Source organism: Hydra viridissima, unplaced genomic scaffold, assembly GCF_058129835.1.
Source record: "Hydra viridissima isolate aposymbiotic clone 2 unplaced genomic scaffold, HvirCarnegie_v1 scaffold_1, whole genome shotgun sequence".
Lineage (NCBI taxonomy): Eukaryota > Metazoa > Cnidaria > Hydrozoa > Anthoathecata > Hydridae > Hydra > Hydra viridissima.
This window is the reverse complement of record NW_028324300.1, coordinates 9,294,440-9,308,778: the sequence shown is the minus strand read 5'-3', so window position 1 is coordinate 9,308,778 and position 14,339 is coordinate 9,294,440. Positions and strand designations below refer to the sequence as shown.

General features: G+C 30.1%; 1 protein-coding gene across 2 annotated transcripts in view; it reads left to right on the top strand.

The window, feature by feature from the left end:
- The window catches only part of LOC149893253 (mucosa-associated lymphoid tissue lymphoma translocation protein 1-like), a 109,186-nt gene that overhangs the window by 88,145 nt on the left and 6,702 nt on the right, over positions 1-14,339 (top strand). Inside the window, exon 2 of one of the 2 annotated variants that reach the window (XM_090081028.1) lies at positions 14,331-14,339. This exon is cut by the window's right edge and continues 152 nt beyond it. The gene's annotated coding sequence lies outside the window, so the exon portion shown is untranslated. Of the gene's footprint in view, positions 1-14,279 lie in introns of those variants that run through there. The other variant, XM_090081022.1, reaches the window with a different exon arrangement.

Genomic DNA, 14,339 nt, shown 5'->3' with positions numbered 1-14,339 from the left:
TAATGTTTTTAATGTTTTACTTACAAATGACGGGGGAAATTTAAAAAATCACTCGAAATAAATGCTCTAATTCTATTAGTTATAGTTACATAAAAAATATATTAACTATTATTTGATTTATAACTCATTCTCATCTATATAGCCACCTTTAGCGGCAATAAACGCTTTACGTATAACAAGTTCTTCGAAGAACCTCTTTTGGTGATTTGTGGGAACTTTTGTAATAAACTCTTAGGTTCTTCAAAAAACCATTTAGGATTCTTTAATGAACCTAGCCGCTAGGTTCCTCCAAAGAACCTGTCCTAAGATTTCTTTTAAGAGTCCCTTCGAGTGCTCACTCAGTACCAACATCAAGAACCCTCATCGGCTCTTCAAAAAAACCACTCAGCTTTAGAGTGTACAACTGAAACTTGTCGTCATAATTGCTGTAATTTTTTCTAAAATTACTCCTAAAAATAGCCCACTTTCTTATCATATGAATTACAATTGTTTTCCTAAAGTTATGAATGCTGAACATATTTTCAATCAATTATTTATTACTATCATGAAATATATGACAATTGAAGATATAACAAATCTTATTGTGTTAGAGTAGTTAATAGTAAAATTATATAAGTTTAATAAATACTCAATTTATTATTAAAAAAAAAACATTAAAAATGCAGGAAGTTCTTCTTTTATTTCATCCTTTTATTTTTAGTTATTATTTTCTGAAGATATAAAAGTAGGTTCAGACATATTTCTTTTAATTTTTATTCTAAATCCTGAAAAGAGTACTCTGAAAATAAAAATAAAGAAACTAACAATTGCAAAAACATAATAAACATCGGAAATTTTTCACATGACTACAAAACAAGAAAATGGTATACATTAGATTGGAATCATTTGACTACAAAATGAGAAGATGATATACATTCGAATCCAAAGATTGGCTGTACGAGAATTGATAGTAGTACATTAAGCAAGTCGAAAAAAAACCTTTTGTATTGCGACTGTTGAAAAACACATAAGAAAGTGTATTAAAAAATCAAATTACTAAAAAAGGAAAAAATAATGCAGTGTCTACAAAAAAACGTATAAAGGTGGGGCTACAAAATAAAGAAATTAAACGATTAAATAATCGCAGAAAGTCGTTTAGACAAATGAATCACCGTTTAAAAATTCGAATAAAAAGTCTAAACACCGAGTATTCCCACCCAACAACAAGTCGTCTTAAAGACAAATTGAAGACGTCTTGAAATTGGTCTTAAAGTTGTCTTAAACTGGTCTCAAATGAAACACAGTAAGTTGTCTTATATAAAACGTCCTAAAGTTGCCTTATTTAACACTTATTAAAGACGGCTTAAACTGGTCTCAAATGAAACACAGTAAGTCGTCTTAACTAAAATGTCTTAATATTATTTTATTTAACACGTATTATTGACGGCTTAAAAAGACGCGTGTGTGTGTGTGTGTGTGTGTGTGTGTGTGTGTGTGTGTGTGTGTGTGTGTGTGTGTGTGTATGTGTGTGTGTGTGTGTGTACCTTTCAGTCTCCTGCCAATACAACATAAGTATATATATTTATATTGTATTAAAAGGAGACTGGAAGGTGGTGACAGAAAATAGAAAGGTGTGAATATATGAACTATCCAAATGCAATAACTGAATAAAGAGACATGATTTACTATAGAAAAATACTTCACAGCATCCACAAAAAAAGAGTACATGATTATAAAATTCTATTAACATTTTCGTGATGCTGGTGCGTTTTTTAACACACCCTGAATAAATTTATGGACTGTCTTCTCCGATTCCTTTGGATATGTCTTTCGAACAGCCGCTAAAAAGAGAAAATTAATGAAGCAATAATAGGTCAAGAAAATCATTGTTTTTTTGGAAAGCAGCGTTAGAAGACACTTACCAGTTATACATTTCGTCGCGTTGGTTTGACAAAGTTCTAACTGACATTTTTGCCAAAATTGACTTAATCATTTTATTAGACTATTTAAATCATGATGAACAAAATAAACTGAAATTTACAGCGATATAGCGCAAAACAAGCAAACTGCTAAAGTGCCAAAGTTCTATCTGCAACTTTATTTAACTAATATTTAGTTTAACAAGGTTCTAACTAACAATAACTTCATAATCTCTTGCTGGTTTTTATTAACTATTATGATAGAGAGTTTTATACCCATCAAAAATCATATAAAAAGTAGGTCTAAAAATCAACAAAAAGTGTTCTAATTTGACACCGATGCAACTATTTTAACTTGTTAAATAAAAAACATCAGTAATATTAAAATTTAAACAACTTATAATAAAACGTTTTTGTAGCAATAATAAAAACCAGGCTACGTAGTTAAAAGAGAAACCACGAAGAAAACAATTGCAGTGAAAATGCAAATAAAAACTGATGACCACGCTGAAAAACAAACTTTTTCAAAAAAGAATTACGTCTATAGATATTTTTTTCATGTAAAAGGAGAAAAAGTCCGTGTTTCCAAAGCATTTTACCAAACTACACTGTCAATTTCACAAAAGCTAGTTTACCAAAGATTTGAAACAAATACTCCTGCACGAGATCTACAAGGTAAAATAATGAAATGCAAACGCACAGTGCACCAAAACGTACACAAACTCAGCTAGGGATCACATAAAATCTTTTCCAACAGTTCACATTGTCGTGTAAGAACCAATAGAGAATACCTTGAGTCACACCATAATATTTAAAAAAATATATAATCTTTACCAAGAGAAATGTATAAACGAAAATGTTGAGCCAGTAAAAAAATCTATTTATTACCATATTTTCTTCACCGAATTCAATCTTGGTTTTCACATTCCCAAATAGGATAGATGCGACCTTTGTGAGAAGTTTAAAGTTGCTGAAAACACTGATACTATGTCTGAAAAGTTGAGAGAAGACTTTGAAAGACATCAAGTTTTTAAAAAAGAAATGAGAGATATAAGTGCTAAAGAAAAAAAAAGATAAAAATGTTCCGGTTTTACTTTTTGACCTTCAAATTGTTATTTTGACTCCGCATGCAGAAATAAGTTCCCTTTTTTATCTGAGAAAGCAAAGCGTGTATAATTTGACAGCTTATTTTTCAACAACCAAAAAAGTGTACTGTGCATTATGGACCGAATCAATGGCGGGAAGAAGCGGCAATGATCTTGCCAGTGCCTTTTGCAAAATTTTGAGTGATGTGGCAGAGGAAAACGACGTAAGTGACTTAATTATTTGGTCTAACTCCTGCGTTCCTCAAAATCAGAATAGTATATTATCAAATGCTGTGTTACATTTTTTAAGAGACAATCCTATCATTAACTCAATTACTATGAAATATTCCCTTCAGGTCCTTCATGCACCCTAGAGGTGAATCATGCCCATAGGGAAGTTGAAAAGCTCATGAGGAAAACTGATTTTTATAGTCTAATTGGATTGATAAGGATGTTGAAACAAGTTAACAGAAAAAATCTTTGTCGTATCATTCAAATGAAACCACATAATTTCAAGGATTTGAGTTAACACAAAAAATCCTTGTCATATCATTCAAATGAAACCACATGACTTTAAGGAGTATTCAGTAACAGCAAAGCTGTTTAATTACAGGTCAGTTCCTTTTTCTAACGTTGCTGTTCTAATATTTACTTATACATCTCACATTATACATTTTAAATCTAGCCATGATTTAAAATTGTACAAAGGAACTTGTAGACTTAAAAAAAAAAGATATAAAAGCTGCATTTCCGTTTTACCTCTTGAGGACAGAGATTACTATCGAGTTGTTCTTCACCTATAAAATAAACATGAAAAGTTTTTAAGGGTTGTACTTAATGTAAGAAAAACGAGTAAACAAAATGTTGTAACCTTGTTTTGTGACTGAAACAATAATCTAATTTATAAAAATTAGCTTTTTATTATATTATTATTTCAGTTACAAAATTTAAAGTAACTAACTACTTCAGTCACAAAATTTCAAAGTAACTAACATATTTCTAACTACCGTTAAATAGCAGTTAGAACCTTGTCATAGTGAGAGTATGATTATTTCACTATGACAAGGTTCTAACTGCATTTTGGGGGTATTCATTTTCCTATGAAGAGTGAAACATTTTTTAATAAAAATTAATAATACTTATAGCAAATGCTTATGTTATTATGAGTAAAAAATATTATCGATAGATTTTAATAATTTTTGATGGTAGGAACATAACAATTTTTAAAATTGATTTACTCAAAACTCTTCGCGGATCAGTTAGAACCTTGTGAAACCAACGCGACGATTTATAAAGGTGGGTTTCTTTAAAATTTCTCTATCCGCCTCTCTGTCTATCCATTTTGAAATTTATCATCAGCGAACAATGTAATTTCTAAATTCGATTAGTTTCTCAGATATCTGTAAAATATGTGCTTGTAATAACCTAGCCATAGGCCCTTTACGGAAATAGTTCAAAATTCTTTTGAATAATTAGTTGGTCTTTTGCATATAGTCAACGCAGAAATTCGGAAACACATATAATACCAGTAGCTATAAGAGGATACTATATTTTTGATGTTACTTATACGACTGGCAACTAAAATCGTAATCTGTTCGCTAGCAAATTTCTTGTTCTTCATTAAACTATTTTAAACATCAATACTACTCTTTCTTCCCAAGAACCTTTGATAATGCACCCTTTCACAAGAATAATATCCTGTATAAACAACAGTCCATTTCAAAAATGATCTTGCTGGAGCATCACAGAGAAAAGTTTTAACTTTAACAGTGTGTTTAACTGATTTTATTGTCAGACCCGGATAACTTTAAACCACACAATTCTTGTCATTCTTCCGTAAATGGATATAAAGACGTAATTAAAAACGCAATTAAGGAAGTAGACGATAATTCGTCTGACTATTTTTTCCCGTGAACTTTGGGAAGTCAGACGAGAAAACTTTGGTTATTTAAAAAAATCAATAATGGCGAAATATAATTACGTTTTGCTGGTTTAATGACAGGGGTAATATACCATTGCTAAGAGCTTTTAAAGCTTCTTTTTCGTAATCCTTCAAAAATTTAATAAAAAATAAATCTCAAATTATTTTAAAAGCATACTTTAAATTATCTTTTTCTTTTGTTATACTGTTTCTCAATAGCACTGATAATTTAATTAACTAAATTTTGGCGCAACCTATGATTAATCCCCCCCCCCCCCCCCCTCCGAAACTTTACGTATTTCATTAAGATCAAAGAAAAGCCGTAGGAACATATTTGTTCCGGTAGATGAAAAATTGCATTAGCGCAAAAACTAAAGTTTTCTCGTCTGACTTCCCAAAGTTCACGGGAAAAAAAAGTCAGACGAACTATCGTCTATTAAGGAAGGAATTAAAGAATGGACGTATAAGAGTGGACGTGCAACTTATTACAGTTTAACTTTTTGTATTAGTTTAAACTTTTATAGCATTTGTTTAATAAGACTGTTCATGATAAAGTAACTACTTCACGTGTTGACAAATTACTAAACAAATTACACAAAGATAAAGAAAATTAGTTGTCGGCACGAACATTTTATCATTTTTTCAAGATGAACATTTGTAAACTTGGGAACTTTTTTCGTGTAAACAAAGTCTGTGAATGATAAAATAGACCTGTGAGGATAAATTCAAAATGACTAAAAAAAGTATAGCTAAATATAAAAAAGCTTAAATATACTTTTTTTTTTATCAAGATCTGATTTCATTCAATTCTTTCGTCCTTCATTCACCAAGCTATTTTATAATTCATTTGATAATGCAAAACCTTTTCAAAAATGATTTAAATTTATAATTATCTTAAAAAATGCGGCAGATATTTAATGTTTTCGTTTTTCATATTTCATATATTTTTTCATTTATCATAAAAAGCACATAATAACCCATTAGTTTTTGTCAAATAAAATTAAGGTTATATATAGCTGGTAAATCATATTATCATGAATTCCATCGTGACGGAATCACCGATTTGAGCTTATTTTCTACATTTATGTTATAAAAATAAAAAAACTGTAATGTGCATATTGTTATTCTATATGAATATATAGAATAACAATACGATGGAATTCATGTTATGTTAATATGGGCAATTCCACGGCGGAAACTGAAAAAGTAGTCAAATTTTAAACTCTTTTTTGTCAGTTTTTAACAAATGAATATTGATGTAGACACATGAAAGTTTATTTAAAATATACCTTTAGTTCTAAAATAAATGTATTTAAGTCATTTTTATGGCTCCGAAAGTTACGGTTTTTCTCATTGATGCATGTTAAAAAAGTACCACTGTAAAATGTTATTTTACCCATGATTTTTTTTGTATATTCCGAAATATTTTAAAGTGATAATGGAGCTAAGATGTTCAATTTCTTGTTGGTCAGATTTTTTTCTTTAAAAGATAAATATATTTCAAAAAAATAATAAAATAACTTTTGCAATTTTCATGTAACGTAAGTTAACAAAAACATGATCAAGTTCTGTTTTTTCGAAAATTTAATTTGAAAACTTAAATTTTGTAATATTATATGTGAAAGAATATTAAATCTTATAATTATACATTAAGATTTTTGAATAACGATGCTTAGTTAAGGCACATTTTCATTTTGAATTTGTGTAACGTAAGTTAAAACTACATTTATTTCCAAAAGTTTTAGCGCTTTTTTCGTAAAGTTTTTTAACATAAAAAAAACGATTTTCATCGCAACTCCCAAGGGGTTTGAAAAAAACAAAAAATTTTTAAAGTTACGGTTGTTTATAAAGACGAAAACTATTTTACATCGCAATTCCCTAAAGGTTTTTTTTTTTTTATTCTTTATACGCCAATAAGTTTTGATTAATTAAAAGTTATTCAAGCAAAACTTAGCAAAATTTGGTTTGCATTTTAAAATGGCTAAAAGTTCTAAACAGAGAGTTAAAACTTATCAAGCTGCTTATCGCCAGCGTGATTCCGAACGGAAAAAAAATATGAATGCTGATCACCAAAAAGCTCATCGTCAACGAATAAAACAAGATCCGGAAAAAAAAATGAAAGAAAGAGAAAAAATAAAGGAAAGAGTCCGAAAGTATCGAATCAAAAAAAAAGATTCTGCAAAAACAGTTAATTTTTCTACCATTATGAGTGTTCAAACAAAAGGGAAATTGCTCAAGAAAGTCCAGAAATCATCGCCCAAAGATCCCGCACAACGTTACGAAGTCCCAGCCACATTGCTGAATGGATCATTCAACAAAGAAACTACTCTTCCATTAAATAGCGTGAATAATCCAGCTTTAACTGAAGTAGAAATAAAAGTAAAAAGGTTCTACTGCGAAGATGACATTAGTCGACTGTCTCCAAATGTTAGGGACTTTGTATCAGTAATTGAAAATGGAAAGAAGATTAAGATCTAAGTTCGTCACCTTCTTTTAACCATGAAAGAAGATTGGATTAAGCAGGTTTTGTGAATTACGACCAGTAAACGTTCGATCTATCGCAAATTTGCCTCATAATGTATGCGTTTGTACTTACCACGAAAATATGCGATTTGCTTTGGATTCCTTGGTGAAAGTTGATCGTTTACTGTTGTCTAACATTAAAATTGGGAAAGATATGTCTCAAAATTTTGTTTGTAAGGACTTATTAAATGATTGTTTCTACAACAAATGCAACAAATGCAAAGATCTAAAGTTTTTCCAGCAATTCCTGGCCACCATTGAACCCCTTAACTTTGAAACAAGTTGGTACCAATGGCAGAAACCAAATGAAAAGCGTTACGCTGTAATCGAAAAAGTTAAAAAGTTTGGAAGTGGTAAAGAATTGATTGCTCACATTATGAGTATGAGAGAAAAATTCACAACTCATGCCAATATCAAGGGTAACCTATCTAAATGTTTTAAACTAAGCATTACAAAATCCATGAATCCATCATTGAATGTTGCTACTATTCAGGTTGACTATGCAGAAAATTTTAAGTGTTTTAGTCAGAATGAGCCTCAAGCAGCACATTATGGCCAAAATCAAATTTCTCTTTTAACTGCAGCTATTTGGCAAAAAAATCTTAAAACTTTCACCATTGCATCTGACTCTCTGGATCACACAAAGACCTCCTTAATTGCAAATTTGGATAAGTTATTGGAGTTTATTTCATTTAATACCCAAGAAATTCACATTTTTAGCGATAATGCTACATCGCAGTTTAAAAATAAAGTCGTGATGAGCGCAATAATGCACTTTGAAAAGAAATTTAACAGAATAATATTTTGGCATTTTTTTGCAGCAATGCACGGCAAAGGAGTTGTCGATGGCGTTGGGGCTACTGTAAAACGTTTGGCAACCAACAGAGTAAAGTCTGGAAAAATTTAAATCCAATCAGCTAATGATTTTGTGAATGCTATTCAAGACATAAATGTCAAAGTTCTATATTTGTCAGAGGAAGAAAAGTCAGCGCGAAATTGTGCACTCCAACTATCTCAAATTATCCAGCAAGCCAAAAAAGTGAAAGATATCTCTAAATCCCACTACTTTTATGTCGGTAAGAGCCAGATCATAGCGGAAAAAACTTCACCGTGACGTATTTAGTATTTAAAACAAATAAAAAGATGTAACCATTTTTATTTTAAATTATATTCTTATTCACTTTATATTTTTGTTTTCCTAAAACAAATGGTTTGTAAATGGAATTAAGGGGGCGTCCTTAAAGTATGTCACCCAATATTTGTCAATTTTAACCCCTGCCTCCTGTCACAAACGATCAGATATACATGCACCCCTCTCTCATTAAAAGCATATTTCAGCACACACACACACCCCCCCCCCCCCCAAAAAAAAAAAATAATAATAATAACACAAAACAACCAACAGCAAGCAAACCTTTTTTCACGTTATTGAAACTAAATGAAATTAAATATTTTGATTCAAAAAGATTTTAATGTACTCTCGCCAGCCGAATAAACAAGAGGGGACGTTTATTAATTCTTTAATTTTTTTCCGAATCCTCGGAGCTTATTAGGACCCCCCCACCCCCACCACCCCGTTTAATAATTTTGAAGCAATATAAAATATTTTCTTATTTTTTTACTTTGAGAAAAAGTTTCTCTCAATATTAGATGAAAATATGAACAACCAACCAATAAAAATATTTTAAGCTTTTTAAAACTTTGACCTTCCCGTTTTATTAAACGTTATTATTAAAGTTTATTAGATTTTAGAAAAGTTTCCGACCCTCCTGTTTATTAAGACCCCCACCCCCTCCCGTTTATTCAGCAGGGGAGAGTAAATAGTTAGCAGCATTTTAAAAAATTAAGCGGGCACATAAAAATTATAAGCGTAAGTAAAATTTTCGAATAACTGTAACATTTTCTTATTTGAATAACTCAATAAAAATTAATAAAGTTGTCATACCAAATGTAATTTTTTAAGTTGCTCTTGCGCTTCGGAAAATAAGTGTTAACAATTTAAAAACTTCATTAATATCTACAAAAAAATCTGTCAGTAAAGAGTCACCAGTTATTGAAAATTACTTTTGTTAATTACTTTGAATGAATGAGTTTTAATACAACTGCCGTTCTTTTGTTACGTAACTCTAAAAAATCACGAAATAATAGATATAAAAATTCCACGAAAATAATCGCAAGGTAACGTAAGTGATGTAACGTAAGTTAAAAACCTAGTATCAAGAAAACAAGTATATCTTTCTTTGCCGGTCACCTCTGATAATTTTTTTTTATCATTGTAATTAGTATTGAATTCTCAACATCTTGTAAAAATTTCTAACACGATCCGGATTAATTGTTCGCAAATATTCGACCTAAAAGTTGCAACACTTTTTTTACCTTGTTTTCTGCGTAACGTAAGTTAAGTGGCATTTTCGGTAATAAATTCGCCCTCTTTCAGCCAGACTCAAAACTTTTTAGCTTGTTTTATTCTTTAGACTGACAGCTTTCATAAAAGTCAGCTAAAAATTTAATTTAAAGTTTAAATATGCAAATATTTAATAAAGTTGTTGCGCGTGTAACGTAAGTTAAAAATGGAATTGCCCATATTAAATTCTTAGCTATTCTTGTGGTTTGCCATAAATTGGCTTTGCTAAATTCTTTAATACTGTGACAAATTATTTTTGCTTTCTTGTATTCTTTTTATAAGTTATTTAACCATAACTGTATATATTTCTGTTGCTAAACATATATATATATATATATATATATATATATATATATATATATATATATATATATATATATATATATATATATATATATATATATATATATATATATATATATATATATATATATATATATGTATATATACACACACGTCTTTTTAAGCCGTCGTTAATAGGTGCTAAATATGACAACTTTAAGACGTTTTAAATAAGACGACTAACAGTGTTTCATTTGAGACCAGTTTAAGACATCTTTAATACCAATTTCAAGTCGTCTTAAATTTGTCTTTAAGACGACTTGTTGTTGTGTGGAAAACGTCCATGAATAAAGACATCTTAAACTGGTTATTCCGAAAGAGGTCTTAAACTGTTTATTCCGAAAGACGTCTTGTTAAGATGTCTAACGGACGTCTTAAACTAGCTGTACCGATAGACGTCTTGTTAGGACAAGTTAAAGACGTCTTAAACTGGTTATTCTGAAAGATATCTTAAGCTGGTTATTCGGACAGACGTCTTAAACTGGTTGCTTCGACAACCGTCTAGTTAAGATGTCTTACGGACGTCTTAAACTGGTATTCTGAAAGACATCTTAAACTGGTTATTCCAAAAGACGTCATAAACTGGTTGTTGCAACAGACGTCTTATTAAGATGTGTTAAAGACGTCTTAAAATGGTTATTCCGAAAGACGTCTTGTTAAGATATCTTACGGACATCTTAAACTGGTTGTTCCGACAGATATCTTGTTCAGATGTCTTACGGAAGTCTTAAACTGGTTATTCTGTAAGACGTCTTGTTAAGATGTCTTGCGGACGTCTTAAACTGGTTGTCGGAAGACGTCTTAATGAGGTGTGGAAAAGCCGTCATAAACACGTCTTTAACTAGTTGCAGACGTCTAGACGAGTTAAAGATAAGTTACATGTCTTAAAGTCGTCTCATGTTGGGTGGGTTTGTTCCTCAACAAAGAGAGAACGATGAATTAAATATTTTGTTGTGGACATTTTGAGTGGTGTTCATCTAACAAATAATGTTCCCTTTAAAATTTTTTTTTATTCATTTTTTTAAGTTAAAAAAACGAATCCTAGCATAAATGAAACACTTTTTATATAACTATTGATACCATTTTAATTTTATTATTATTGATTTAATTTCAATAAGATTATTATTTATAATTTTATTTCTTATATAGCCATATATTTACTAGAGAACATTTAAAAACTGTATTTTTGAAAAGTTTTCATTTTCGAAATTCAAATTTAAATTGAAAATATCAAGAAATTTTAGAGAATAATTGCGTTAATGTAGTGAGTACAATCGATTGTTGGATAACACGTGTCCTTGATGTCATTTTTTAGTTAAAGCGAGAATAACTAATTCTTATCCATGTATTAAGTTATTTAAACTAAGAAAAAAAGAATGTATTAAAATTAATCCAACAAATAATACTTTTGATTTTACTTTATGAGTGTTCGGCCATGGATTGAAGATTGAGTCTATTGTGTAAACTATCAATGGAGTCAGATTAAAACTATAAAAATATGAGTTTAGTAGTGTCGTCGTCAGCAGTAAAAATCCTCGACAATTTTTCGATTTCAATTGCGTCATGTAGAACAAAAGCAACTACTACTGAACTTATTGATTGCCTGCCGTCTCTAAACGTTATGCAATAGTAGTTGTAACACTATTGGCAAATGAAAACTGAACAACAACAATTTCAACGCAGGCTAAAAATTTGATCAGCTCATAATCAATAGCTTCATTGCAACATGTAATTAAAAGTAATTAAGAAAAGGCGCATCCTAATTCCTAATAGAGCATCAAAAGGGATTTTTTGATCTTTTTTTTATATTCATATCTAATAATAGTAATTGTATAAATTTTTTAAAATATTTTTTAAACATTTTGTAAAAATTTAGACCATCACATTACCTTGCTGCAACAACGCGCAATAAGCTCAACAACACATCCCAACATGATCATTTTGGTATTATCTGATGAAGCATACGAAGTAAGATTAAATACAAAGGTATAGGTGAGCAAATTTGATAAACCTAATCGTAGAAAAGAAAGAAAAGTAGCATGAAACAAGCATGTTTTTTAATAATTTATTATGATTTGACTAAATAAAATTTAAAGTTAAGTTCTAAAAGAAATTAAAAAAGAGCAATTAACAACATCAAAGATATCAGATAAAAAGCGAGAGGCTGAAAAAAATGTACCGAATCTACTAAACCAAACAAATTTTACACAAAACAAAAGTGTAAAATAACCCAAAAAAGCCAAGGTTACCTGAATAATTGATTTTGTCTTGACTTTGTTTAAGAATGTTTTTATTTTTAAAAACATAAAAAAAGCAAATTCCTTGTGTTGTTATAAACCTAACTTTGTCTCTCTTGCCACAATCATTTTTTGAGTAGAAGTTGTTTTAATGTGAATTTATAAATTTAATTATAAAATAATAAAAATCCATGAATTATTCGGAAAAGTTTTAAATGTGATCTCATGGTAAAAATTAAGTAGTTAGGGTGCTGGTTTTATCACAGGCTATCTGATGATAAAACTTGTCTTAATTTGTGCGTTCTGGTAATAAAAGTTACGCCTCCATAACACTAAAAATTTCATGAAAACTTGCGCTTTCCCAGTGGGCATCGACGTCATTCTCACGTCGGTTCGATGTTAGTTTTAGGTTAGCGACGTTGCCAACGTAAAGTCAACATCGCACCAACTTGAGAATGACGTCGAAAATTAACATCGAGTTGCGATGTTAAATAAACGTCAAACGAAATAAAGCATCGCGATGACATCGCGATAACATCGCATATTAACGTCGATCTAACTTTCTATTTCCAACGTTAATGCGACGTCGCACTAAACGTTAAACCAACATCGCCGTGCCCACTTGGGTTCGTTACACTACAAATTTTTTGAAAGTTTAAAAAGTTTCATACTTCGAAAATAATTTCGCGATTGAAAAAAACACGTAGAAAAGCACTAATTTTTAATTACACACGCTTGATTTTAAAGCTTTGAAATATTGTTTAACAATTTCAGCAAAGATTTTGATTTTTTTCGTGAAGTACGAGAAAGTTCGTTTTATTCCGTACGTAATGTTTTATAACATCGACCCCAGGGCGATGAAAATATTAGAGAAATTACATCGTTAGCCCTTGCTAAAACAAACTTTGGGTTTCCATTTAAAAGTAAAATAATAGGGCTCGCTTCAACATTTTTTAGACAATCCTATCCTGATTTGAAAGTTCTGACGTTCACAACTAGTTCGATATGTCACCCAAGCAGAGGTTACTCATCACCAGCATAGAATCTCTGTTCATTAGCAATATGTTATATGCAAATAGCTTGTTTCGTTTTTTAAATAGTGAACGTCCCTCCCTGAGTACCATTAATATTAGAGATAGGCCGCTAGATATTCAGCTTTAACTCGGTACCTAGTTTTGTAGGCATGAGTAACAATACAAAAGTGAGATAAAAATTCAATTTAAAATTCAAAAAGAATATTCTTTTTTTTTTTTTTTTTTCTAGGCCAACATTTTAAGTATCGAAAAACCCAATTTATTAGAAATGTTTTAGCAACCCTATGTACGGTCTAATTATTTAACCACTAAATAATGATTTAAAATTACCATTAAACGCACGAGGCTTTTCTATTTCAAAATTGAAGATATATTCGAAACCGAAACTAATATCAGAGTTGAAATTTAAGGTCAGAGTTAAATTTAAGGTAGCACATTTCGTAGGGCGGATGATTTCAGATAATATTTGATGAGGATTTTAAATGATTGTTTTATGATATTTTGAGTGGAAATGTCTTAGGAGTTCTTAACAAAGTTGTTACTTTTGCAACTTGATATCTCGATGTTTTTGCTTCCTAACAACTTTTTGTTGCTTTGAAATTCATGATATACCTGTTAATGCCTTGTTAATGGTTTTGCTAATAGCTTTTTCAAATTTGTTTGAAAATATATACGTATATATAAATATGTATGTATGTATGTATGTATGTATGTATGTATGTATGTATGTATGTATGTATGTATGTATGTATGTATGTATGTATGTATGTATGTATGTATGTATGTATGTATGTATGTATGTATGTATGTATGTATGTATGTATGTATGCATGTATATCATCGTCTACCAAGTTATTGATAACAACAGTGTATACATATATTACAGCATAATCCA